The following is a 19,352-nucleotide window of genomic DNA, read 5'->3' on the forward strand; positions in this document are numbered from 1 at the left end:
AAGGTCGGCACGACGTTAGAAAAAAAAAAAAAGGGTGCAACACGAAGACTTCCCAGGAGGTCACCCATCCTAGTACTACTCTCGCCCAAGCACGCTTAACTGCGGAGTTCTGATGGGATCCGGTGCATTAGTGCTGGTATGATCGCACCTATTATAGTTCGCACACACAATTTTGTTAACCATGCGGCGCGAGAGAGCGTAACACTATCCGCGAAGCCTTGCGGGTACCGTAGGTGCCTGTCGAGGATGAGGTCATTGCGGGTCGCCCTTAGGTGTCCTACTCGGGATAGCGTCATTTAAAGAATGAAGGTCGGCACGACGTTAAAACAAAAAAAAAAGAGGTGCAACACGAAGACTTCCCAGGAGGTCACCCATCCTAGTACTACTCTTGCCCAAGCACGCTTAACTGCGGAGTTCTGATGGGATCCGGTGCATTAGTGCTGGTATGATCGCACCTATTATAATTCGCACACACAATTTTGTTAACCATGCGGCGCGAGTGAGCGTAACACTATCCGCGAAGCCTTGCGGTACCGTAGGTGCCTGTCGAGGATGAGGCCATTGCGGCTCGCCCTTAGGTGTCCTACTCGGGATAGCGTCATTTAAAGAATGAAGGTCGCACGACGTTAAAAAAAAAAAAGACGTGCAACACGAAGACTTCCCAGGAGGTCACCCATCCTAGTACTACTCTCGCCCAAGCAGGCTTAACTGCGGAGTTCTGATGGGATCCGGTGCATTAGTGCTGGTATGATCGCACCTATTATAGTTCGCACACACAATTTTGTTAACCAGCGGCGCGTGAGAGCGTAACACTATCCGCGAAGCCTTGCGGGTACCGTAGGTGCCTGTCGAGGATGAGGCCATTGCGGGTCGCCCTTAGGTGTCCTACTCGGGATAGCGTCATTTAAAGAATGAAGGTCGGCCCGACGTTAAAAAAAAAAAAGAGGTGCAACACGAGGACTTCCCAGGAGGTCACCCATCCTAGTACTACTCTCCCCCAAGCACGCTTAACTGCGGAGATCTGTTGGGATCCGGTGCATTAGTGCTGGTATGATCGCACTATTATAGTTCGCACACACAATTTTGTTAACCATGCGGCGCGAGAGAGCGTAACACTATCCGCGAAGCCTTGCGGGTACCGTAGGTGCCTGTCGAGGATGTGGCCATTGCGGGTCGCCCTTAGGTGTCCTACTCGGGATAGCGTCATTTAAAGAATGAAGGTCGGCACGACGTTAAAAAAAAAAAAAAAAAAAAAAAAAAAAAAAAAAAAAAAAAAAAAAAAAAAAAAAAAGAGGTGCAACACGAAGACTTCCAGGAGGTCACCCATCCTAGTACTACTCTCGCCCAAGCACGCTTGACTGCGGAGTTCTGATGGGATCCGGTGCATTAGTGCTAGTATCATCGCACCTATTATAGTTCGCACACACAATTTTGTTAACCATGCGGCGCGAGAGAGCGTAACACTATCCGCGAAGCCTTGCGGGTACCGTAGGTGCCTGTCGAGGATGAGGCCATTGCGGCTCACCCTTAGGTGTCCTACTCGGGATAGCGTCATTTAAAGAATGAAGGTCGGCACGACGTTAAAAAAAAAAAAAGAGGTGCAACACGCGGACTTCCCAGGAGGTCACCATCCTAGTACTACACTTGCCCAAGCACGCTTAACTGCGGAGTTCTGATGGGATCCGGTGCATTAGTGCTGGTATGATCGCACCTATTATAGTTCGCACACACAATTTTGTTAACCATGCGGCGCGAGTGAGCGTAACACTATCCGCGAAGCCTTGCGGGTACCGTAGGTGCCTGTCGAGGATGAGGCCATTGCGGCTCGCCTTAGATGTCCTACTCGGATAGCGTCATTTAAAGAATGAAGGTCGGCACGACGTTAAAAAAAAAAAAAAGAGTGCAACACGAGGACTTCCCAGGAGGTCACCCATCCTAGTACTACTCTCGCCCAGCACGCTTAACTGCGGAGTTCTGATGTGATCCGGTGCATTAGTGCTGGTATGATCGCACCTATTATAGTTCGCACACACAATTTTGTTAACCATGCGGCGCGAGAGAGCGTAACACTATCCGCGAAGCCTTGTGGGTACCGTAGGTGCCTGTCGAGGATGAGGCCATTGCGGGTCGCCCTCAGGTGTCCTACTCGGGATAGCTTCATTTAAAGAATGAAGGTCGGCACGACGTTAAAAAAAAAAAAAAAGAGGTGCAACACGAAGACTTCCCACGAGGTCACCCATCCTAGTACTACTCTCGCCCAAGCACGCTTAACTGCGGAGTTCTGATGGGATCCGGTGCATTAGTGCTGGTATGATCGCACCTATTATAGTTCGCACACACAATTTTGTTAACCATGCGGCGCGAGTGGAGCGTAACACTATCCGCGAAGCCTTGCGGGTACCGTAGGTGCCTGTCGAGGATGAGGCCATTGCGGGTCGCCTTAGGTGTCCTACTCGGGATAGCGTCATTTAAAGAATGAAGGTCGGCACGACGTTAAAAAAAAAAAAAAGAGGTGCAACACGAGGACTTCCAGGAGGTCACCCATCCTAGTACTACTCTTGCCCAAGCACGCTTAACTGCGGAGTTCTGATGGGATCCGGTGCATTAGTGCTGGTATGATCGCACCTATTATAGTTCGCACACACAATTTTGTTAACCATGCGGCGCGAGTGAGCGTAACACTATCCGCGAAGCCTTGCGGGTACGTAGGTGCCTGTCGAGGATGAGGCCATTGCGGCTCGCCCTTAGGTGTCCTACTCGGGATAGCGTCATTTAAAGAATGAAGGTCGGCACGACGTTAAAAAAAAAAAAAAAAGAGGTGCAACACGAAGACTTCCCAGGAGGTCACCATCCTAGTACTACTCTCGCCCAAGCACGCTTAACTGCGGAGTACTGATGGGATCCGGTGCATTAGTGCTGGTATGATCGCACCTATTATAGTTCGCGCACACAATTTTGTTAACCATGCGGCGCGAGAGAGCGTAACACTATCCGCGAAGCCTTGCGGGTACCGTAGGTGCCTGTCGAGGATGAGGCCATTGCGGCTCGCCCTTAGGTGTCCTACTCGGGATAGCGTCATTTAAAGAATGAAGGTCGGCACGACGTTAAAAAAAAAAAAAGTGGTGCAACACGAGGACTTCCCAGGAGGTCACCCATCCTAGTACTACTCTTGCCCAAGCACGCTTAACTGCGGTGTTCTGATGGGATCCGGGGCATTAGTGCTGGTATGATCGCACCTATTATAGTTCGCACACACAATTTTGTTAACCATGCGGCGCGAGTGAGCGTAACACTATCCGCGAAAGCCTTGCGGGTACCGTAGGTGCCTGTCGAGGATGAGGCCATTGCGGCTCGCCCTTAGGTGTCCTACTCGGGATAGCGTCATTTAGGCTCCGTTTGGTTGATGTATTTGATGAGACATAGACATAGAGACACAGACATTAAAGACATGGACATAAAATATTTGTGTCTATGTATTGTGTTTGGCAAAAATAAGAAACAAGACACATATTTAAAAAAGACTGATTACCCTTCATTCAACCACAAGTTTTACCATCATTACAATACACCTATTATCCCAAACAATGCATGTCATCACCATTAAATTTTTATTTCTTCTAATAATTTTTTATTTCTTCTAATACCATCTTAAATTATCATTTAAATATTAAATATATAATTATTCTTGAAAAAAAATAGAAAATTAAAGTTCAGAATTTATCAAAGATTAATCAAAATTTAAATAAATAAAAATTAAATGTACAAATTTTTTTTTAGAAAAAATAGAAAAGTAAATTTAGTTGTAGAATCTAAAAGAGAAAGAGAAAAAAAAAGATTTGGAAAATAAGAAGACAAATTTTAAAAACTCAATAAGGGTAAAGAGTAAAAAATTAGTGTCTCACAAGTTGTGTCTCAGTGTCTCACCAAATTGGAGGTACACAAATTTAGTGTCTCCGTGTCCATCCGTGTCCTCCCGTGTCCTTCGAAAATCTGTGTCTCACCAAACCAAACAGCAGACATGTGTCACCGTGTATCACTGTGTCTATGTCTCAGTAACCAAACACTACCTTAAAGAATGAAGGTCGCACGACGTTAAAAAAAAAAAAAAAAAAGAGGTGCAACACGAAGAATTCCCAGGAGGTCACCCATCCTAGTACTACTCTCGCCCAAGCACGCTTAACTACGGAGTTCTGATGGGATCCGGTGCATTAGTGCTGGTATGATCGCACCTATTATAGTTCGCACACACAATTTGTTAACCATGCGGCGCGAGAGAGCGTAACACTATCCGCGAAGCCTTGTGGGTACCGTAGGTGCCTGTCGAGGATGAGGCCATTGCGGGTCGCCCTCAGGTGTCCTACTCGGGATAGCGTCATTTAAAGAATGAAGGTCGGCACGACGTTTAAAAAAAAAAAAAAAAAAAAGAGGTGTAACACGAAGACTTCCAGGAGGTCACCCATCCTAGTACTACTCTCGCCCAAGCACGCTTAACTGCGGAGTTCTGATGGGATCCGGTGCATTAGTGCTGGTATGATCGCACCTATTATAGTTCGCACACACAATTTTGTTAACCATGCGGCGCGAGAGAGCGTAACACTATCCGCGAAGCCTTGCGGGTACCGTAGGTGCCTGTCGAGGATGAGGCCATTGCGGGTCGCCCTTAGGTGTCCTACTCGGGATAGCGTCATTTAAAGAATGAAGGTCGGCACGACGTTAAAAAAAAAAAAAAAAAAAAAAAAAAAAAAAGAGGTGCAACACGAAGAATTCCCAGGAGGTCACCCATCCTAGTACTACTCTCGCCCAAGCACGCTTAACTGCGGAGTTTTGATGGGATCCGGTGCATTAGTGCTGGTATGATCGCACCTATTATAGTTCGCACACACAATTTTGTTAACCATGCGGCGCGAGAGAGCGTAACACTATCCGCGAAGCCTTGTGGGTACCGTAGGTGCCTGTCGAGGATGAGGCCATTGCGGGTCGCCTCAGGTGTCCTACTCGGATAGCGTCATTTAAAGAATGAAGGTCGGCACGACGTTAAAAAAAAAAAAAGAGGTGCAACACGAAGACTTCCCAGGAGGTCACCCATCCTAGTACTACTCTCGCCCAAGCACGCTTAACTGCGGAGTTCTGATGGGATCCGGTGCATTAGTGCTGGTATGATCGCACCTATTATAGTTCGCACACACAATTTGTTAACCATGCGGCGCGAGAGAGCGTAACACTATCCGCGAAGCCTTGCGGGTACCGTAGGTGCCTGTCGAGGATGAGGCCATTGCGGGTCGCCCTTAGGTGTCCTACTCGGGATAGCATCATTTAAAGAATGAAGGTCGGCACGACGTTAAAAAAAAAAAAAAAGAGGTGCAACACGAGGACTTCCCAGGAGGTCACCCATCCTAGTACTACTCTTGCCCAAGCACGCTTAACTGCGGAGTTCTGATGGGATCCGGTGCATTAGTGCTGGTATGATCGCACCTATTATAGTTCGCACACACAATTTTGTTAACCATGCGGCGCGAGTGAGCGTAACACTATCCGCGAAGCCTTGCGGGTACCGTAGGTGCCTGTCGAGGATGAGGCCATTGCGGCTCGCCCTTAGGTGTCCTACTCGGGATAGCGTCATTTAAAGAATGAAGGTCGCACGACGTTAAAAAAAAAAAAAAAAGAGGTGCAACACGAAGACTTCCCAGGAGGTCACCCATCCTAGTACTACTCTCGCCCAAGCACGCTTAACTGCAGAGTACTGATGGGATCCGGTGCATTAGTGCTGGTATGATCGCACCTATTATAGTTCGCACACACAATTTTGTTAACCATGCGGCGCGAGAGAGCGTAACACTATCCGCGAAGCCTTGCGGGTACCGTAGGAGCCTGTCGAGGATGAGGCCATTGCGGCTCGCCCTTAGGTGTCCTACTCGGGATAGCGTCATTTAAAGAATGAAGGTCGGCACGACGTTAAAAAAAAAAAAGAGGTGCAACACGAAGACTTCCCAGGAGGTCACCCATCCTAGTACTACTCTCGCCCAAGCACGCTTAACTGCGGAGTTCTGATGGGATCCGGTGCATTAGTGCTGGTATGATCGCACCTACTATAGTTCGCACACACAATTTGTTAACCATGCGGCGCGAGAGAGCGTAACACTATCCGCGAAGCCTTGCGGGTACCGTAGGTGCCTGTCGAGGATGAGGCCATTGCGGGTCGCCCTTAGGTGTCCTACTCGGGATAGCGTCATTTAAAGATGAAGGTCGGCACGACGTTAAAAAAAAAAAAGGTGCAACACGAGGACTTCCCAGGAGGTCACCCATCCTAGTACTACTCTTGCCCAAGCACGCTAACTGCGGAGTTCTGATGGGATCCGGTGCATTAGTGCTGGTATGATCGCACCTATTATAGTTCGCACACACAATTTTGTTAACCATGCGGCGCGAGAGAGCGTAACACTATCCGCGAAGCCTTGTGGGTACCGTAGGTGCCTGTCGAGGATGAGGCCATTGCGGGTCGCCCTCAGGTGTCCTACTCGGGATAGCGTCATTTAAAGAATGAAGGTCGGCACGACGTTAAAAAAAAAAAAAAAGAGGTGCAACACGAAGACTTCCCAGGAGGTCACCCATCCTAGTACTACTCTCGCCCAAGCACGCTTAACTGCGGAGTTCTGATGGGATCCGGTGCATTAGTGCTGGTATGATCGCACCTATTATAGTTCGCACACACAATTTTGTTAACCATGCGGCGCGAGAGAGCGTAACACTATCCGCGAAGCCTTGCGGGTACCGTAGGTGCCTGTCGAGGATGAGGCCATTGCGGGTCGCCCTTAGGTGTCCTACTCGGGATAGCGTCATTTAAAGAATGAAGTCGGCACGACGTTAAAAAAAAAAAAAAAGAGGTGCAACACGAGGACTTCCCAGGAGGTCACCCATCCTAGTACTACTCTTGCCCAAGCACGCTTAACTGCGGAGTTCTGATGGGATCCGGTGCATTAGTACTGGTATGATCGCACCTATTATAGTTCGCACACACAATTTTGTTAACCATGCGGCGCGAGTGAGCGTAACACTATCCGCGAAGCCTTGCGGGTACGTAGGTGCCTGTCGAGGATGAGGCCATTGCGGCTCGCCCTTAGGTGTCCTACTCGGGATAGCGTCATTTAAAGAATGAAGGTCGGCACGACGTTAAAAAAAAAAAAAAGAGGTGCAACACGAAGACTTCCCAGGAGGTCACCATCCTAGTACTACTCTCGCCCAAGCACGCTTAACTGCAGTACTGATGGGATCCGGTGCATTAGTGCTGGTATGATCGCACCTATTATAGTTCGCACACACAATTTTGTTAACCATGCGGCGCGAGAGAGCGTAACACTATCCGCGAAGCCTTGCGGGTACCGTAGGTGCCTGTCGAGGATGAGGCCATTGCGGCTCGCCCTTAGGTGTCCTACTCGGGATAGCGTCATTTAAAGAATGAAGGTCGGCACGACGTTAAAAAAAAAAAAAAGAGGTGCAACACGAAGACTTCCCAGGAGGTCACCCATCCTAGTACTACTCTCGCCCAAGCACGCTTAACTGCGGAGTTCTGATGGGATCCGGTGCATTAGTGCTGGTATGATCGCACCTATTATAGTTCGCACACACAATTTTGTTAACCATGCGGCGCGAGAGAGCGTAACACTATCCGCGAAGCCTTGCGGGTACCGTAGGTGCCTGTCGAGGATGAGGCCATTGCGGGTCGCCCTTAGGTGTCCTACCTGGGATAGCGTCATTTAAAGAATGAAGGTCGGCACGACGTTAAAAAAAAAAAAAAAAAAAAAAAAAAAAAAAAAAAAAAGAGGTGCAACACGAAGAATTCCCAGGAGGTCACCATCTTAGTACTACTCTCGCCCAAGCACGCTTAACTGCGGAGTTCTGATGGGATCCGGTGCATTAGTGCTGGTATGATCGCACCTATTATAGTTCGCACACACAGTTTGTTAACCATGCGGCGCGAGAGAGCGTAACACTATCCGCGAAGCCTTGTGGGTACCGTAGGTGCCTGTCGAGGATGAGGCCATTGCGGGTCGCCCTCAGGTGTCCTACTCGGGATAGCGTCATTTAAAGAATGAAGGTCGGCACGACGTTAAAAAAAAAAAAGAGGTGCAACACGAAGACTTCCCAGGAGGTCACCCATCCTAGTACTATTCTCGCCCAAGCACGCTTAACTGCGGAGTTCTGATGGGATCCGGTGCATTAGTGCTGGTATGATCGCACCTATTATAGTTCGCACACACAATTTTGTTAACCATGCGGCGCGAGAGAGCGTAACACTATCCGCGAAGCCTTGCGGGTACCGTAGGTGCCTGTCGAGGATGAGGCCATTGCGGGTCGCCCTTAGGTGTCCTACTCGGGATAGCGTCATTTAAAGAATGAAGGTCGGCACGACGTTAAAAAAAAAAAAAAAGAGGTGCAACACGAGGACTCCCAGGAGGTCACCCATCCTAGTACTACTCTTGCCCAAGCACGCTTAACTGCGGAGTTCTGATGGGATCCGGTGCATTAGTTCTGGTATGATCGCACCTATTATAGTTCGCACACACAATTTTGTTAACCATGCGGCGCGAGAGAGCGTAACACTATCCGCGAAGCCTTGCGGGTACCGTAGGTGCCTGTCGAGGATGAGGCCATTGCGGCTCGCCCTTAGGTGTCCTACTCGGGATAGCGTCATTTAAAGAATGAAGGTCGGCACGACGTTAAAAAAAAAAAAAAAGAGGTGCAACACGAAGACTTCCCAGGAGGTCACCCATCCTAGTACTACTCTCTCGCCAAGCACGGTTAACTGCGGAGTACTGATGGGATCCGGTGCATTAGTGCTGGTATGATCGCACCTATTATAGTTCGCACACACAATTTTGTTAACCATGCGGCGCGAGAGAGCGTAACACTATCCGCGAAGCCTTGCGGGTACCGTAGGTGCCTGTCGAGGATGAGGCCATTGCGGCTCGCCCTTAGGTGTCCTACTCGGGATAGCGTCATTTAAAGAATGAAGGTCGGCACGACGTTAAAAAAAAAAAAAAGTGGTGCAACACGAGGACTTCCCAGGAGGTCACCCATCCTAGTATACTCTTGCCCAAGCACGCTTAACTGCGGTGTTCTGATGGGATCCGGGGCATTAGTGCTGGTATGATCGCACCTATTATAGTTCGCACACACAATTTTGTTAACCATGCGGCGCGAGTGAGCGTAACACTATCCGCGAAGCCTTGCGGGTACCGTAGGTGCCTGTCGAGGATGAGGCCATTGCGGCTCGCCCTTAGGTGTCCTACTCGGGATAGCGTCATTTAGGCTCCGTTTGGTTGATGTATTTGATGAGACATAGACATAGAGACACAGACATTAAATACATGGACGTAAAATATTTGTGTCTATGTATTGTGTTTGGCAAAAATAAGAAACAAGACACATATTTAAAAAGACTGATTACCTTCATTCAACCAAAGTTTTACCATCATTACAATACACCTATTATCCCAAACAATGCATGCCATCACCATTAAATTTTTATTTCTTCTAATAATTTTTTATTTCTTCTAATACCATCTTAAATTATCATTTAAATATTAAATATATAATTATTCTTGAAAAAAATAGAAAATTAAAGTTCAGAATTTATCAAAGATTAATCAAAATTTAAATAAATAAAAAATTAAATGTACAAATTTTTTTTGAAAAAAATAGAAAAGTAAATTTAGTTGTAGAATCTAAAAGAGAAAGAGAAAAAAAAAGATTTGGAAAATAAGAAGACAATTTTAAAAACTCAATAAGGTAAAAGAGTAAAAAATTAGTGTCTCACAAGTTGTGTCTCTGTGTCTCACCAAATTGGAGGTACACAAATTTAGTGTCTCCGTGTCCATCCGTGTCCTCCCGTGTCCTTCAAAAATCTGTGTCTCACCAAACCAAACAGCAGACATGTGTCACCGTGTATCACTGTGTCTATGTCTCAGTAACCAAACACTACCTTAAAGAATGAAGGTCGGCACGACGTTAAAAAAAAAAAAAAAAAGAGGTGCAACACGAAGAATTCCCAAGAGGTCACCCATCCTAGTACTACTCTCGCCAAGCACGCTTAACTGCGGAGTTCTGATGGGATCCGGTGCATTAGTGCTGGTATGATCGCACCTATTATAGTTCGCACACACAATTTTGTTAACCATGCGGCGCGTGAGAGCGTAACACTATCCGCGAAGCCTTGCGGGTACCGTAGGTGCTGTCGAGGATGAGGCCATTGCGGCTCGCCCTTAGGTGTCCTACTCGGGATAGCGTCATTTAAAGAATGAAGGTCGGCACGACGTTAAAAAAAAAAAAAAAAGAGGTGCAACACGAAGACTTCCCAGGAGGTCACCCATCCTAGTACTACTCTCGCCCAAGCACGCTTAACTGCGGAGTACTGATGGGATCCGGTGCATTAGTGCTGGTATGATCGCACCTATTATAGTTCGCACACACAATTTTGTTAACCATGCGGCGCGAGAGAGCGTAACACTATCCGCGAAGCCTTGCGGGTACCGTAGGTGCCTGTCGAGGATGAGGCCATTGCGGCTCGCCTTAGGTGTCCTACTCGGGATAGCGTCATTTAAAGAATGAAGGTCGGCACGACGTTAAAAAAAAAAAAAGAGGTGCAACACGAAGACTTCCCAGGAGGTCACCCCATCCTAGTACTACTCTCGCCCAAGCACGCTTAAACTGCGGAGTACTGATGGGATCCGGTGCATTAGTGCTGGTATGATCGCACCTATTATAGTTCGCACACACAATTTTGTTAACCATGCGGCGCGAGAGAGCGTAACACTATCCGCGAAGCCTTGCGGGTACCGTAGGTGCCTGTCGAGGATGAGGCCATTGCGGGTCGCCCTCAGGTGTCCTACTCGGGATAGCGTCATTTAAAGAATGAAGGTCGGCACGACGTTAAAAAAAAAAAAAGAGGTGCAACACGAGGACTTCCCAGGAGGTCACCCATCCTAGTACTACTCTTGCCCAAGCACGCTTAACTGCGGAGTTCTGATGGAATCCGTTGCATTAGTGCTGGTATGATCGCACCTATTATAGTTCGCACACACAATTTTGTTAACCATGCGGCGCGAGTGAGCGTAACACTATCCGCGAAGCCTTGCGGGTACCGTAGGTGCCTGTCGAGGATGAGGCCATTGCGGCTCGCCCTGAGGTGTCCTACTCGGGATAGCGTCATTTAAAGAATGAAGGTCGGCACGACGTTAAAAAAAAAAAAAAAAAAAAAAAAAAAAAAAAGAGTGCAACATGAAGACTTCCCAGGAGGTCACCCATCCTAGTACTACTCTCGCCCAAGCAGCTTAACTGCGGAGTTCTGATGGATCCGGTGCATTAGTGCTGGTATGATCGCACCTATTATAGTTCGCACACACAATTTTGTTAACCATGCGGCGCGAGAGAGCGTAACACTATCCGCGAAGCCTTGCGGGTACCGTAGGTGCCTGTCGAGGATGAGGCCATTGCGGGTCGCCATTAGGTGTCCTACTCGGGATAGCGTCATTTAAAGAATGAAGGTCGGCACGACGTTAAAAAAAAAAAAAAGAGTGCAACACGAGGACTTCCCAGGAGGTCACCCATCCTAGTACTACTCTTGCCCAACCACGCTTAACTGCGGAGTTCTGATGGATCCGTTGCATTAGTGCTGGTATGATCGCACCTATTATAGTTCGCACTCACAATTTTGTTAACCATGCGGCGCGAGAGAGCGTAACACTATCCGCGAAGCCTTGCGGGTACCGTAGGTGCCTGTCGAGGATGAGGCCATTGCGGCTCGCCCTTAGGTGTCCTACTCGGATAGCGTCATTTAAAGAATGAAGGTCGGCACGACGTTAAAAAAAAAAAAAAGGTGCAACACGAAGACTTCCCAGGAGGTCACCCATCCTAGTACTACTCTCGCCCAAGCACGCTTAACTGCGGAGTACTGATGGGATCCGGTGCATTAGTGCTGGTATGATCGCACCTATTTATAGTTCGCACACACAATTTTGTTAACCATGCGGCGCGAGAGAGCGTAACACTATCCGCGAAGCCTTGCGGGTACCGTAGGTGCCTGTCGAGGATGAGGCCATTGCGGCTCGCCTTAGGTGTCCTACTCGGGATAGCGTCATTTAAAGAATGAAGGTCGGCACGACGTTAAAAAAAAAAAAAAGAGGTGCAACACGAAGACTTCCAGGAGGTCACCCATCCTAGTACTACTCTCGCCCAAGCACGCTTAACTACGGAGTACTGATGGATCCGGTGCATTAGTGCTGGTATGATCGCACCTATTATAGTTCGCACACACAATTTTGTTAACCATGCGGCGCGAGAGAGCGTAACACTATCCGCGAAGCCTTGCGGGTACCGTAGGTGCCTGTCGAGGATGAGGCCATTGCGGCTCGCCCTTAGGTGTCCTACTCGGGATAGCGTCATTTAAAGAATGAAGGTCGGCACGACGTTAAAAAAAAAAAGTGGTGCAACACGAGGACTTCCCAGGAGGTCACCCATCCTAGTACTACTCTTGCCAAGCACGCTTAACTGCGGTGTTCTGATGGGATCCGGGGCATTAGTGCTGGTATGATCGCACCTATTATAGTTCGCACACACAATTTTGTTAACCATGCGGCGCGAGTGAGCGTAACACTATCCGCGAAGCCTTGCGGGTACCGTAGGTGCCTGTCGAGGATGAGGCCATTGCGGCTCGCCCTTAGGTGTCCTACTCGGGATAGCGTCATTTAGGCTCCGTTTGGTTGATGTATTTGATGAGACATAGACATAGAGACACAGACATTAAAGACATGGACATAAAATATTTGTGTCTATGTATTGTGTTTGGCAAAATAAGAAACAAGACACATATTTAAAAGACTGATTACCCTTCATTCAACCACAAGTTTACCATCATTACAATACACCTATTATCCCAACAATGCATGCCATCACCATTAAATTTTTATTTCTTCTAATAATTTTTTATTTCTTCTAATACCATCTTAAATTATCATTTAAATATTAATATATAATTATTCTTGAAAAAAATAGAAAATTAAAGTTCAGAATTTATCAAAAGATTAATCAAAATTTAAATAAATAAAAAATTAAATGTACATTTTTTTTTTGAAAAATAGAAGTAAATTTAGTTGTAGAATCTAAAAGAGAAAGAGAAAAAAAAGATTTGGAAAAATAAGAAGACAAATTTTTAAAAACTCAATAAGGGTAAAAGAGTAAAAATTAGTGTCTCACAAGTTGTGTCTCAGTGTCTCACCAAATTGGAGGTACACAAATTTAGTGTCTCCGTGTCCATCCGTGTCCTCCCGTGTCCTTCGAAATCTGTGTCTCACCAAACCAAACAGCAGACATGTGTCACCCGTGTATCACTGTGTCTATGTCTCAGTAACCAAACACTACCTTAAAGAATGAAGGTCGGCACGACGTTAAAAAAAAAAAAAAAAAGAGGTGCAACACGAAGAATTCCCAGGAGGTCACCCATCCTAGTACTACTCTCGCCCAAGCACGCTTAACTGCGGAGTTTCTGATGGGATCCGGTGCATTAGTGCTGGTAATGATCGCACCTATTATAGTTCGCACACACAATTTTGTTAACCATGCGGCGCGAGAGAGCGTAACACTATCCGAGAAGCCTTGTGGGTACCGTAGGTGCCTGTCGAGGATGAGGCCATTGCGGGTCGCCCTCAGGTGTCCTACTCGGGATAGCGTCATTTAAAGAATGAAGGTCGCACGACGTTAAAAAAAAAAAAAAGAGGTGTAACACGAAGACTTCCAAGGAGGTCACCATCCTAGTACTACTCTCGCCCAAGCACGCTTAACTGCGGAGTTCTGATGGGATCCGGTGCATTAGTGCTGGTATGATCGCACCTATTATAGTTCGCACACACAATTTTTGTTAACCATGCGGCGCGAGAGAGCGTAACACTATCCGCGAAGCCTTGCGGGTACCGTAGGTGCCTGTCGAGGATGAGGCCATTGCGGGTCGCCCTCAGGTGTCCTACTCGGGATAGCGTCATTTAAAGAATGAAGGTCGGCACGACGTTAAAAAAAAAAAAAAGAGGTGCAACACGAGGACTTCCCAGGAGGTCACCCATCCTAGTACCTCTTGCCCAGCACGCTTAACTGCGGAGTTCTGATGGGATCCGTTGCATTAGTGCTGGTATGATCGCACCTATTATAGTTCGCACAACAATTTTGTTAACCATGCGGCGCGAGTGAGCGTAACACTATCCGCGAAGCCTTGCGGGTACCGTAGGTGCCTGTCGAGGATGAGGCCATTGCGGCTCGCCCTTAGGTGTCCTACTCGGGATAGCGTCATTTAAGGAATGAAGGTCGGCACGACGTTAAAAAAAAAAAAAAAAAAAAAAAAAAAAAAAAAAAAAAAAAAAAAAAAGAGGTGCAACACGAAGACTTCCCAGGAGGTCACCCATCCTAGTACTACTCTCGCCCAAGCACGCTTAATTGCGGAGTTCTGATGGGATCCGGTGCATTAGTGCTGGTATGATCGCACCTATTATAGTTCGCACACACAATTTTGTTAACCATGCGGCGCGAGAGAGCGTAACACTATCCGCGAAGCCTTGCGGGTACCGTAGGTGCCTGTCGAGGATGAGGCCATTGCGGGTCGCCATTAGGTGTCCTACTCGGGATAGCGTCATTTAAAGAATGAAGGTCGGCACGACGTTAAAAAAAAAAAAAAAAAAGGTGCAACACGAGGACTTCCCAGGAGGTCACCCATCCTAGTACTACTCTTGCCCAAGCACGCTTAACTGCGGAGTTCTGATGGGATCCGTTGCATTAGTGCTGGTATGATCGCACCTATTATAGTTCGCACACACAATTTTGTTAACCATGCGGCGCGAGTGAGCGTAACACTATCCGCGAAGCCTTGCGGGTACCGTAGGTGCCTGTCGAGGATGAGGCCATTGCGGCTCGCCCTTAGGTGTCCTACTCGGGATAGCGTCATTTAAAGAATGAAGGTCGGCACGACGTTAAAAAAAAAAAAAAGAGGTGCAACACGAAGACTTCCCAGGAGGTCACCCATCCTAGTACTACTCTCGCCCAAGCACGCTTAACTGCGGAGTACTGATGGGATCCGGTGCATTAGTGCTGGTATGATCGCACCTATTATAGTTCGCACACACAATTTTGTTAACCATGCGCGCGCGAGAGAGCGTAACACTATCCGCGAAGCCTTGGTACCGTAGGTGCCTGTCGAGGATGAGGCCATTGCGGCTCGCCCTTAGGTGTCCTACTCGGGATAGCGTCATTTAAAGAATGAAGGTCGGCACGACGTTAAAAAAAAAAAAAAAAAAAAAAAAAAAAAAAAAAAAGGTGCAACACGAAGAATTCCCAGGAGGTCACCCATCCTAGTACTACTCTCGCCCAAGCACGCTTAACTGCGGAGTTCTAATGGGATCTGGTGCATTAGTGCTGGTATGATCGCACCTATTATAGTTCGCACACACAATTTTGTTAACCATGCGGCGCGAGAGAGCGTAACACTATCCGCGAAGCCTTGTGGGTACGTAGGTGCCTGTCGAGGATGAGGCCATTGCGGGTCGCCCTCAGGTGTCCTACTCGGGATAGCGTCATTTAAAGAATGAAGGTCGGCACGACGTTAAAAAAAAAAAAAAAAAAAGTGGTGCAACACGAAGACTTCCCAGGAGGTCACCCATCCTAGTACTACTCTCGCCCAAGCACGCTTAACTGCGGAGTTCTGATGGGATCCGGTGCATTAGTGCTGGTATGATCGCACCTATTATAGTTCGCACACACAATTTTGTTAACCATGCGGCGCGAGAGAGCGTAACACTATCCGCGAAGCCTTGCGGGTACCGTAGGTGCCTGTCGAGGATGAGGCCATTGCGGTCGCCCTCAGGTGTCCTACTCGGGATAGCGTCATTTAAAGAATGAAGGTCGGCACGACGTTAAAAAAAAAAAAAAAGAGGTGCAACACGAGGACTTCCCAGGAGGTCACCCATCCTAGTACACTCTTCAACACCTAACTGCGGAGTTTGATGGATCCGTGCGATTATCTGTATGACGCCCTTATAGTTCCACACAATTTCTGTTACCATGCCCGAAGCCGTAACACTTCCGCGACCTTGACCGTACCGGTAGTGCCTGCGAGGATGAGCCAAGAGCTCGCCCTATAGGTGTCCTACTCGGGATAGCGTCATTTAAGAATGAATCGGTCGCACGACGTTAAAAAATAAAAAAAAAAAAAAAGAGGTTGCAACACAAAGACTTCCCAGGAAGTCACCCATCCTAGTACTACTTCGCCCAAGCACGCTTAACTGCGGAGTTACTGATGGGATCCGCGTGCATTAGTGCTGTATGATCGCAACCTATTATAGTTCGCACACACAATTTTGTTAAACCATGCGCGCGAGAGAGCGTAACACTATCCCGCAAGCCTTGCGGGTACCGTAGGTGCCTGTCGAGATGAGCCATTGCGGGCTCGCCCTTAGGTGTCCTACTCGGTGATAGCGTCATTTAAGAATGAAGGTCGGCACGACGGTTAAAAAAAAAAAAAAAGTGGTTGTGCAACACGAGGACTTCCCAGGAGTCACCCATCCTAGTACTACTCTTGCCCAAGCACGCTTAACTGCCGGAGTTCTGATGGGATCCGTGCATTATGCTGGTATGATCGCACCTATTATAGTTCGCACACACAATTTTGTTAACCATGCCGGGCGCTGATGAGCGTAACACTATCCGCGAACCTTGCGGGTACCGTATGGTGGCCTGTCGAGGGATGAGGCCATTGCGGCTCGCCTTAGGTGTCCTACTCGGGATAGCGTCATTTAGGCTCGTTTGGTTGATGTATTTATGAACATAGACATAGAGACACAGACATTAAAGACATGGACATAAAATATTGTGTCTATGTATTGTTTGGCAAAATAAGAAACAAGACAATATTTAAAAAGACTTGAATACCCTTCATTCAACCACAAGTTTTACCATCATTACAATACACTTATCCCAAACAATGCATCCATCACCATTAAATTTTATTTCTCTATAATTTTTTATTTCTTCTAATACCACTTAAATTATATTTAAATATAAATATATATACTTGAAAAAAAGAAAATTAAGTTCAGAATTATCAAGATTAATCAAATTTAAATAAATAAAAAAATTAAATGTACAATTTTTTTTGAAAAAAATAGAAAAGTAAATTTAGTTATAAATCTAAAAGAGAAAGAGAAAAAAAAGATTTGGAAAAATAAGAAGACAAATTTTAAAAACTCAATAAGGGTTAAAAGAGTAAAAAATTAGGGTCTCACAAGTTGTGTCTCAATGTCTCACCAAATTGGAGGTACACAAATTTAGTGTCTCCGTGTCCATCCGTGTCCTCCCGTGTCCTTCGAAAATCTGGTCTCACCAAAACCAAACAGCAGACATGTTCACCTGTATCACTGTGTCTATGTCTCAGTGTCTATGTCTCCGTAACCAAACACTACCTTAAAGAATAAAGTCGGCACGACGTTAAAAAAAAAAAAAAAGAGGTGCAACACGAAGACTTCCCAGGAGGTCACCCATCCTAGTACTACCCTCGCCCAAGCACGTTTAACTGCGGATTCTGATGGGATCCGGTGCATTAGTGCTGGTATGATCGCACCTATTATAGTTCGCACAACACATTTTGTTAACCATGCGGCGCAAGAGAGCGTAACACTATCCGCGAAGCCTTGCGGTACCGTAGGTGCCTGTCGAGGATGAGGCCATTGCGGGTCGCCCTTAGGTGTCCTACTCGGATAGCGTCATTTAAAGAATGAAGGTCGGCACGACGTTAAAAAAAAAAAAAAAAAAAAAAAAAAAAAAAAAAAAGGTGCAACACGAAGAATTCCCAGGAGTCACCATCCTAGTACTACTCTCTCCAAGCACGCTTAACTGCGGAGTTTTGATGGGATCCGGTGCATTAGTGCTGGTTATGATCGCACCTATTATAGTCGCACACACAATTTTGTTAACCATGCGGCGCGAGAGAGCGTAACACTATCCGCCGAAGCCTTGTGGGTACCGTAGGTGCCTGTCGAGGATGAGGCCATTGCGGGTCGCCCTCAGGTGTCCTACTCGGATAGCTCATTTAAAGAATGAAGGTCGGCACGACGTTAAAAAAAAAAAAAAAAAAAAGAGGTTCAACACGAAGACTTCCCAGGAGTCACCCATCCTAGTACTACTCTCGCCCAAGCACGCTTAACTGCGGAGTTCTGATGGGATCCGGTGCATTATGCTGGTATGATCGCACCTATTATAGTTGCACACACAATTTGTTAACCATGCGGCGCGAGAGAGCGTAACACTATCCGCGAAGCCTTGCGGGTACCGTTAGTGCCTGTCGAGGATGAGCCATTGCGGGTCGCCCTCAGGTGTCCTACTCGGGATAGCGTCATTTAAAGAATGAAGTCGGCACACGTTAAAAAAAAAAAAAAGAGGGTGCAACACGAGGACTTCCCAGGAGGTCACCCATCCTAGACTACTCTTCGCACGCTTATGCGGAGTTCTGATGGGACGGTCATTAGTGCTGTATGATCGCACCTATTTTAGTTCGCACAACAATTTGTAACATGCGCGAGTGAGGTAAACTATCGCAAGCTTCCACGTAAGTGCCTGTCGAATTCCATTCGGCCCCCTTAGGTTCTACTGATGTTCATTTAGGCTCTGTTTGGTTTGTATTTGATAACATAGACTAGAGACACAGACATTAAAACATGGACATTAAAATATTGTGCTATTATGTGTATGGCAAATCAAGACCAACACTATTTAAAAGATGATTACCCTTCATTCAACCACAAGTTTTCCTCATTAAATTACACCTATTATCAACATGCATGCCTCACATAATTTTTATTTCTTCTAATAATTTTTTATTTCTTCTAATACCATCTTAAATTATCATTTAAATATTAAATATATAATTATTCTTGAAAAAAAATAGAAAATTAAAGTTCAGAATTTATCAAAGATTAATCAAAATTTAAATAAATAAAAAAATTAAATGTACAAATTTTTTTTTTGAAAAAAATAGAAAAGTAAATTTAGTTATAGAATCTAAAAGAGAAGAGAAAAAAAAAGATTTGGAAAAATAAGAAGACAAATTTTAAAAACTCAATAAGGGTAAAAGAGTAAAAAATTAGTGTCTCACAAGTTGTGTCTCAGTGTCTCACCAAATTGGAGGTACACAAATTTAGTGTCTCCGTGTCCATCCGTGTCCTCCCGTGTCCTTTCGAAAATCTGTGTCTCACCAAACCAAACAGCAGACATGTGTCACCGTGTATCACTGTGTCTATGTCTCAGTGTCTATGTCTCCGTAACCAAAC

General features: G+C 46.4%; 45 non-coding genes and 5 pseudogenes across 45 annotated transcripts; all 50 read right to left on the minus strand.

The window, feature by feature from the left end:
* Nucleotides 1-31: 31 nt before the first annotated feature.
* LOC112698686 (5S ribosomal RNA) lies at nt 32-150 on the minus strand. The gene has a single exon (XR_003151830.1). It is a non-coding gene; the product is annotated as a 5S ribosomal RNA (ribosomal RNA).
* A 188-nt stretch (nt 151-338) lies between these two features.
* Nucleotides 339-457, minus strand: LOC112698762 (5S ribosomal RNA). The gene has a single exon (XR_003151901.1). It is a non-coding gene; the product is annotated as a 5S ribosomal RNA (ribosomal RNA).
* Nucleotides 458-640: 183 nt separating this feature from the next.
* On the minus strand, nt 641-759 carry LOC112698973 (5S ribosomal RNA). The gene has a single exon (XR_003152100.1). It is a non-coding gene; the product is annotated as a 5S ribosomal RNA (ribosomal RNA).
* A 184-nt stretch (nt 760-943) lies between these two features.
* Nucleotides 944-1,062, minus strand: LOC112699155 (5S ribosomal RNA). Its single transcript, XR_003152273.1, has one exon. It is a non-coding gene; the product is annotated as a 5S ribosomal RNA (ribosomal RNA).
* A 229-nt stretch (nt 1,063-1,291) lies between these two features.
* On the minus strand, nt 1,292-1,409 carry LOC112699150 (5S ribosomal RNA). Its single transcript, XR_003152268.1, has one exon. It is a non-coding gene; the product is annotated as a 5S ribosomal RNA (ribosomal RNA).
* A 186-nt stretch (nt 1,410-1,595) lies between these two features.
* On the minus strand, nt 1,596-1,713 carry LOC112699046 (5S ribosomal RNA). The gene has a single exon (XR_003152170.1). It is a non-coding gene; the product is annotated as a 5S ribosomal RNA (ribosomal RNA).
* Nucleotides 1,714-1,897: 184 nt separating this feature from the next.
* LOC112699077 (5S ribosomal RNA) lies at nt 1,898-2,015 on the minus strand. The gene has a single exon (XR_003152199.1). It is a non-coding gene; the product is annotated as a 5S ribosomal RNA (ribosomal RNA).
* A 188-nt stretch (nt 2,016-2,203) lies between these two features.
* Nucleotides 2,204-2,322, minus strand: LOC112698618 (5S ribosomal RNA). The gene has a single exon (XR_003151765.1). It is a non-coding gene; the product is annotated as a 5S ribosomal RNA (ribosomal RNA).
* A 187-nt stretch (nt 2,323-2,509) lies between these two features.
* LOC112698929 (5S ribosomal RNA) lies at nt 2,510-2,627 on the minus strand. Its single transcript, XR_003152059.1, has one exon. It is a non-coding gene; the product is annotated as a 5S ribosomal RNA (ribosomal RNA).
* Nucleotides 2,628-2,815: 188 nt separating this feature from the next.
* Nucleotides 2,816-2,933, minus strand: LOC112699057 (5S ribosomal RNA). Its single transcript, XR_003152180.1, has one exon. It is a non-coding gene; the product is annotated as a 5S ribosomal RNA (ribosomal RNA).
* A 186-nt stretch (nt 2,934-3,119) lies between these two features.
* Nucleotides 3,120-3,238, minus strand: LOC112699112 (5S ribosomal RNA). Its single transcript, XR_003152232.1, has one exon. It is a non-coding gene; the product is annotated as a 5S ribosomal RNA (ribosomal RNA).
* Nucleotides 3,239-4,112: 874 nt separating this feature from the next.
* On the minus strand, nt 4,113-4,231 carry LOC112698608 (5S ribosomal RNA). The gene has a single exon (XR_003151755.1). It is a non-coding gene; the product is annotated as a 5S ribosomal RNA (ribosomal RNA).
* Nucleotides 4,232-4,424: 193 nt separating this feature from the next.
* Nucleotides 4,425-4,542, minus strand: LOC112699042 (5S ribosomal RNA). The gene has a single exon (XR_003152166.1). It is a non-coding gene; the product is annotated as a 5S ribosomal RNA (ribosomal RNA).
* Nucleotides 4,543-4,746: 204 nt separating this feature from the next.
* Nucleotides 4,747-4,865, minus strand: LOC112698831 (5S ribosomal RNA). The gene has a single exon (XR_003151966.1). It is a non-coding gene; the product is annotated as a 5S ribosomal RNA (ribosomal RNA).
* A 184-nt stretch (nt 4,866-5,049) lies between these two features.
* LOC112698581 (5S ribosomal RNA) lies at nt 5,050-5,168 on the minus strand. The gene has a single exon (XR_003151730.1). It is a non-coding gene; the product is annotated as a 5S ribosomal RNA (ribosomal RNA).
* A 187-nt stretch (nt 5,169-5,355) lies between these two features.
* LOC112698615 (5S ribosomal RNA) lies at nt 5,356-5,474 on the minus strand. Its single transcript, XR_003151762.1, has one exon. It is a non-coding gene; the product is annotated as a 5S ribosomal RNA (ribosomal RNA).
* A 188-nt stretch (nt 5,475-5,662) lies between these two features.
* Nucleotides 5,663-5,781, minus strand: LOC112698891 (5S ribosomal RNA). The gene has a single exon (XR_003152023.1). It is a non-coding gene; the product is annotated as a 5S ribosomal RNA (ribosomal RNA).
* Nucleotides 5,782-5,966: 185 nt separating this feature from the next.
* LOC112698582 (5S ribosomal RNA) lies at nt 5,967-6,085 on the minus strand. The gene has a single exon (XR_003151731.1). It is a non-coding gene; the product is annotated as a 5S ribosomal RNA (ribosomal RNA).
* Nucleotides 6,086-6,266: 181 nt separating this feature from the next.
* Nucleotides 6,267-6,384, minus strand: LOC112699059 (5S ribosomal RNA). Its single transcript, XR_003152182.1, has one exon. It is a non-coding gene; the product is annotated as a 5S ribosomal RNA (ribosomal RNA).
* A 188-nt stretch (nt 6,385-6,572) lies between these two features.
* LOC112698583 (5S ribosomal RNA) lies at nt 6,573-6,691 on the minus strand. Its single transcript, XR_003151732.1, has one exon. It is a non-coding gene; the product is annotated as a 5S ribosomal RNA (ribosomal RNA).
* Nucleotides 6,692-6,878: 187 nt separating this feature from the next.
* LOC112698668 (5S ribosomal RNA) lies at nt 6,879-6,997 on the minus strand. Its single transcript, XR_003151813.1, has one exon. It is a non-coding gene; the product is annotated as a 5S ribosomal RNA (ribosomal RNA).
* A 186-nt stretch (nt 6,998-7,183) lies between these two features.
* On the minus strand, nt 7,184-7,299 carry LOC112699426 (5S ribosomal RNA; annotated as a pseudogene).
* A 187-nt stretch (nt 7,300-7,486) lies between these two features.
* Nucleotides 7,487-7,605, minus strand: LOC112698584 (5S ribosomal RNA). Its single transcript, XR_003151733.1, has one exon. It is a non-coding gene; the product is annotated as a 5S ribosomal RNA (ribosomal RNA).
* A 211-nt stretch (nt 7,606-7,816) lies between these two features.
* Nucleotides 7,817-7,934, minus strand: LOC112698985 (5S ribosomal RNA). The gene has a single exon (XR_003152111.1). It is a non-coding gene; the product is annotated as a 5S ribosomal RNA (ribosomal RNA).
* Nucleotides 7,935-8,118: 184 nt separating this feature from the next.
* Nucleotides 8,119-8,237, minus strand: LOC112698625 (5S ribosomal RNA). Its single transcript, XR_003151771.1, has one exon. It is a non-coding gene; the product is annotated as a 5S ribosomal RNA (ribosomal RNA).
* A 188-nt stretch (nt 8,238-8,425) lies between these two features.
* LOC112698950 (5S ribosomal RNA) lies at nt 8,426-8,543 on the minus strand. Its single transcript, XR_003152078.1, has one exon. It is a non-coding gene; the product is annotated as a 5S ribosomal RNA (ribosomal RNA).
* Nucleotides 8,544-8,731: 188 nt separating this feature from the next.
* LOC112699295 (5S ribosomal RNA) lies at nt 8,732-8,851 on the minus strand. The gene has a single exon (XR_003152377.1). It is a non-coding gene; the product is annotated as a 5S ribosomal RNA (ribosomal RNA).
* Nucleotides 8,852-9,038: 187 nt separating this feature from the next.
* Nucleotides 9,039-9,156, minus strand: LOC112699334 (5S ribosomal RNA). The gene has a single exon (XR_003152416.1). It is a non-coding gene; the product is annotated as a 5S ribosomal RNA (ribosomal RNA).
* Nucleotides 9,157-10,024: 868 nt separating this feature from the next.
* LOC112699031 (5S ribosomal RNA) lies at nt 10,025-10,142 on the minus strand. Its single transcript, XR_003152156.1, has one exon. It is a non-coding gene; the product is annotated as a 5S ribosomal RNA (ribosomal RNA).
* A 188-nt stretch (nt 10,143-10,330) lies between these two features.
* On the minus strand, nt 10,331-10,449 carry LOC112698764 (5S ribosomal RNA). Its single transcript, XR_003151903.1, has one exon. It is a non-coding gene; the product is annotated as a 5S ribosomal RNA (ribosomal RNA).
* A 185-nt stretch (nt 10,450-10,634) lies between these two features.
* LOC112699301 (5S ribosomal RNA) lies at nt 10,635-10,755 on the minus strand. The gene has a single exon (XR_003152383.1). It is a non-coding gene; the product is annotated as a 5S ribosomal RNA (ribosomal RNA).
* Nucleotides 10,756-10,941: 186 nt separating this feature from the next.
* On the minus strand, nt 10,942-11,060 carry LOC112698960 (5S ribosomal RNA). Its single transcript, XR_003152088.1, has one exon. It is a non-coding gene; the product is annotated as a 5S ribosomal RNA (ribosomal RNA).
* A 204-nt stretch (nt 11,061-11,264) lies between these two features.
* LOC112699464 (5S ribosomal RNA) lies at nt 11,265-11,381 on the minus strand (annotated as a pseudogene).
* A 186-nt stretch (nt 11,382-11,567) lies between these two features.
* LOC112699399 (5S ribosomal RNA) lies at nt 11,568-11,685 on the minus strand. The gene has a single exon (XR_003152469.1). It is a non-coding gene; the product is annotated as a 5S ribosomal RNA (ribosomal RNA).
* Nucleotides 11,686-11,869: 184 nt separating this feature from the next.
* Nucleotides 11,870-11,988, minus strand: LOC112698793 (5S ribosomal RNA). The gene has a single exon (XR_003151930.1). It is a non-coding gene; the product is annotated as a 5S ribosomal RNA (ribosomal RNA).
* Nucleotides 11,989-12,175: 187 nt separating this feature from the next.
* LOC112699307 (5S ribosomal RNA) lies at nt 12,176-12,292 on the minus strand. Its single transcript, XR_003152388.1, has one exon. It is a non-coding gene; the product is annotated as a 5S ribosomal RNA (ribosomal RNA).
* A 184-nt stretch (nt 12,293-12,476) lies between these two features.
* Nucleotides 12,477-12,594, minus strand: LOC112699374 (5S ribosomal RNA). The gene has a single exon (XR_003152449.1). It is a non-coding gene; the product is annotated as a 5S ribosomal RNA (ribosomal RNA).
* Nucleotides 12,595-13,458: 864 nt separating this feature from the next.
* LOC112699118 (5S ribosomal RNA) lies at nt 13,459-13,579 on the minus strand. Its single transcript, XR_003152238.1, has one exon. It is a non-coding gene; the product is annotated as a 5S ribosomal RNA (ribosomal RNA).
* A 186-nt stretch (nt 13,580-13,765) lies between these two features.
* LOC112699160 (5S ribosomal RNA) lies at nt 13,766-13,883 on the minus strand. Its single transcript, XR_003152277.1, has one exon. It is a non-coding gene; the product is annotated as a 5S ribosomal RNA (ribosomal RNA).
* Nucleotides 13,884-14,071: 188 nt separating this feature from the next.
* LOC112699283 (5S ribosomal RNA) lies at nt 14,072-14,187 on the minus strand. Its single transcript, XR_003152368.1, has one exon. It is a non-coding gene; the product is annotated as a 5S ribosomal RNA (ribosomal RNA).
* Nucleotides 14,188-14,407: 220 nt separating this feature from the next.
* LOC112698799 (5S ribosomal RNA) lies at nt 14,408-14,526 on the minus strand. The gene has a single exon (XR_003151936.1). It is a non-coding gene; the product is annotated as a 5S ribosomal RNA (ribosomal RNA).
* Nucleotides 14,527-14,715: 189 nt separating this feature from the next.
* Nucleotides 14,716-14,834, minus strand: LOC112698836 (5S ribosomal RNA). Its single transcript, XR_003151970.1, has one exon. It is a non-coding gene; the product is annotated as a 5S ribosomal RNA (ribosomal RNA).
* Nucleotides 14,835-15,021: 187 nt separating this feature from the next.
* LOC112698765 (5S ribosomal RNA) lies at nt 15,022-15,140 on the minus strand. Its single transcript, XR_003151904.1, has one exon. It is a non-coding gene; the product is annotated as a 5S ribosomal RNA (ribosomal RNA).
* A 205-nt stretch (nt 15,141-15,345) lies between these two features.
* On the minus strand, nt 15,346-15,464 carry LOC112698811 (5S ribosomal RNA). Its single transcript, XR_003151947.1, has one exon. It is a non-coding gene; the product is annotated as a 5S ribosomal RNA (ribosomal RNA).
* A 191-nt stretch (nt 15,465-15,655) lies between these two features.
* LOC112698688 (5S ribosomal RNA) lies at nt 15,656-15,774 on the minus strand. The gene has a single exon (XR_003151832.1). It is a non-coding gene; the product is annotated as a 5S ribosomal RNA (ribosomal RNA).
* Nucleotides 15,775-16,246: 472 nt separating this feature from the next.
* LOC112699478 (5S ribosomal RNA) lies at nt 16,247-16,365 on the minus strand (annotated as a pseudogene).
* A 192-nt stretch (nt 16,366-16,557) lies between these two features.
* On the minus strand, nt 16,558-16,674 carry LOC112699512 (5S ribosomal RNA; annotated as a pseudogene).
* An 857-nt stretch (nt 16,675-17,531) lies between these two features.
* On the minus strand, nt 17,532-17,649 carry LOC112699011 (5S ribosomal RNA). Its single transcript, XR_003152137.1, has one exon. It is a non-coding gene; the product is annotated as a 5S ribosomal RNA (ribosomal RNA).
* Nucleotides 17,650-17,854: 205 nt separating this feature from the next.
* Nucleotides 17,855-17,971, minus strand: LOC112699517 (5S ribosomal RNA; annotated as a pseudogene).
* A 191-nt stretch (nt 17,972-18,162) lies between these two features.
* Nucleotides 18,163-18,279, minus strand: LOC112699409 (5S ribosomal RNA). The gene has a single exon (XR_003152477.1). It is a non-coding gene; the product is annotated as a 5S ribosomal RNA (ribosomal RNA).
* Between the last annotated feature and the right edge of the window lie 1,073 nt (nt 18,280-19,352).

This window comes from Arachis hypogaea, chromosome 6, assembly GCF_003086295.3.
Source record: "Arachis hypogaea cultivar Tifrunner chromosome 6, arahy.Tifrunner.gnm2.J5K5, whole genome shotgun sequence".
NCBI lineage: Eukaryota > Viridiplantae > Streptophyta > Magnoliopsida > Fabales > Fabaceae > Arachis > Arachis hypogaea.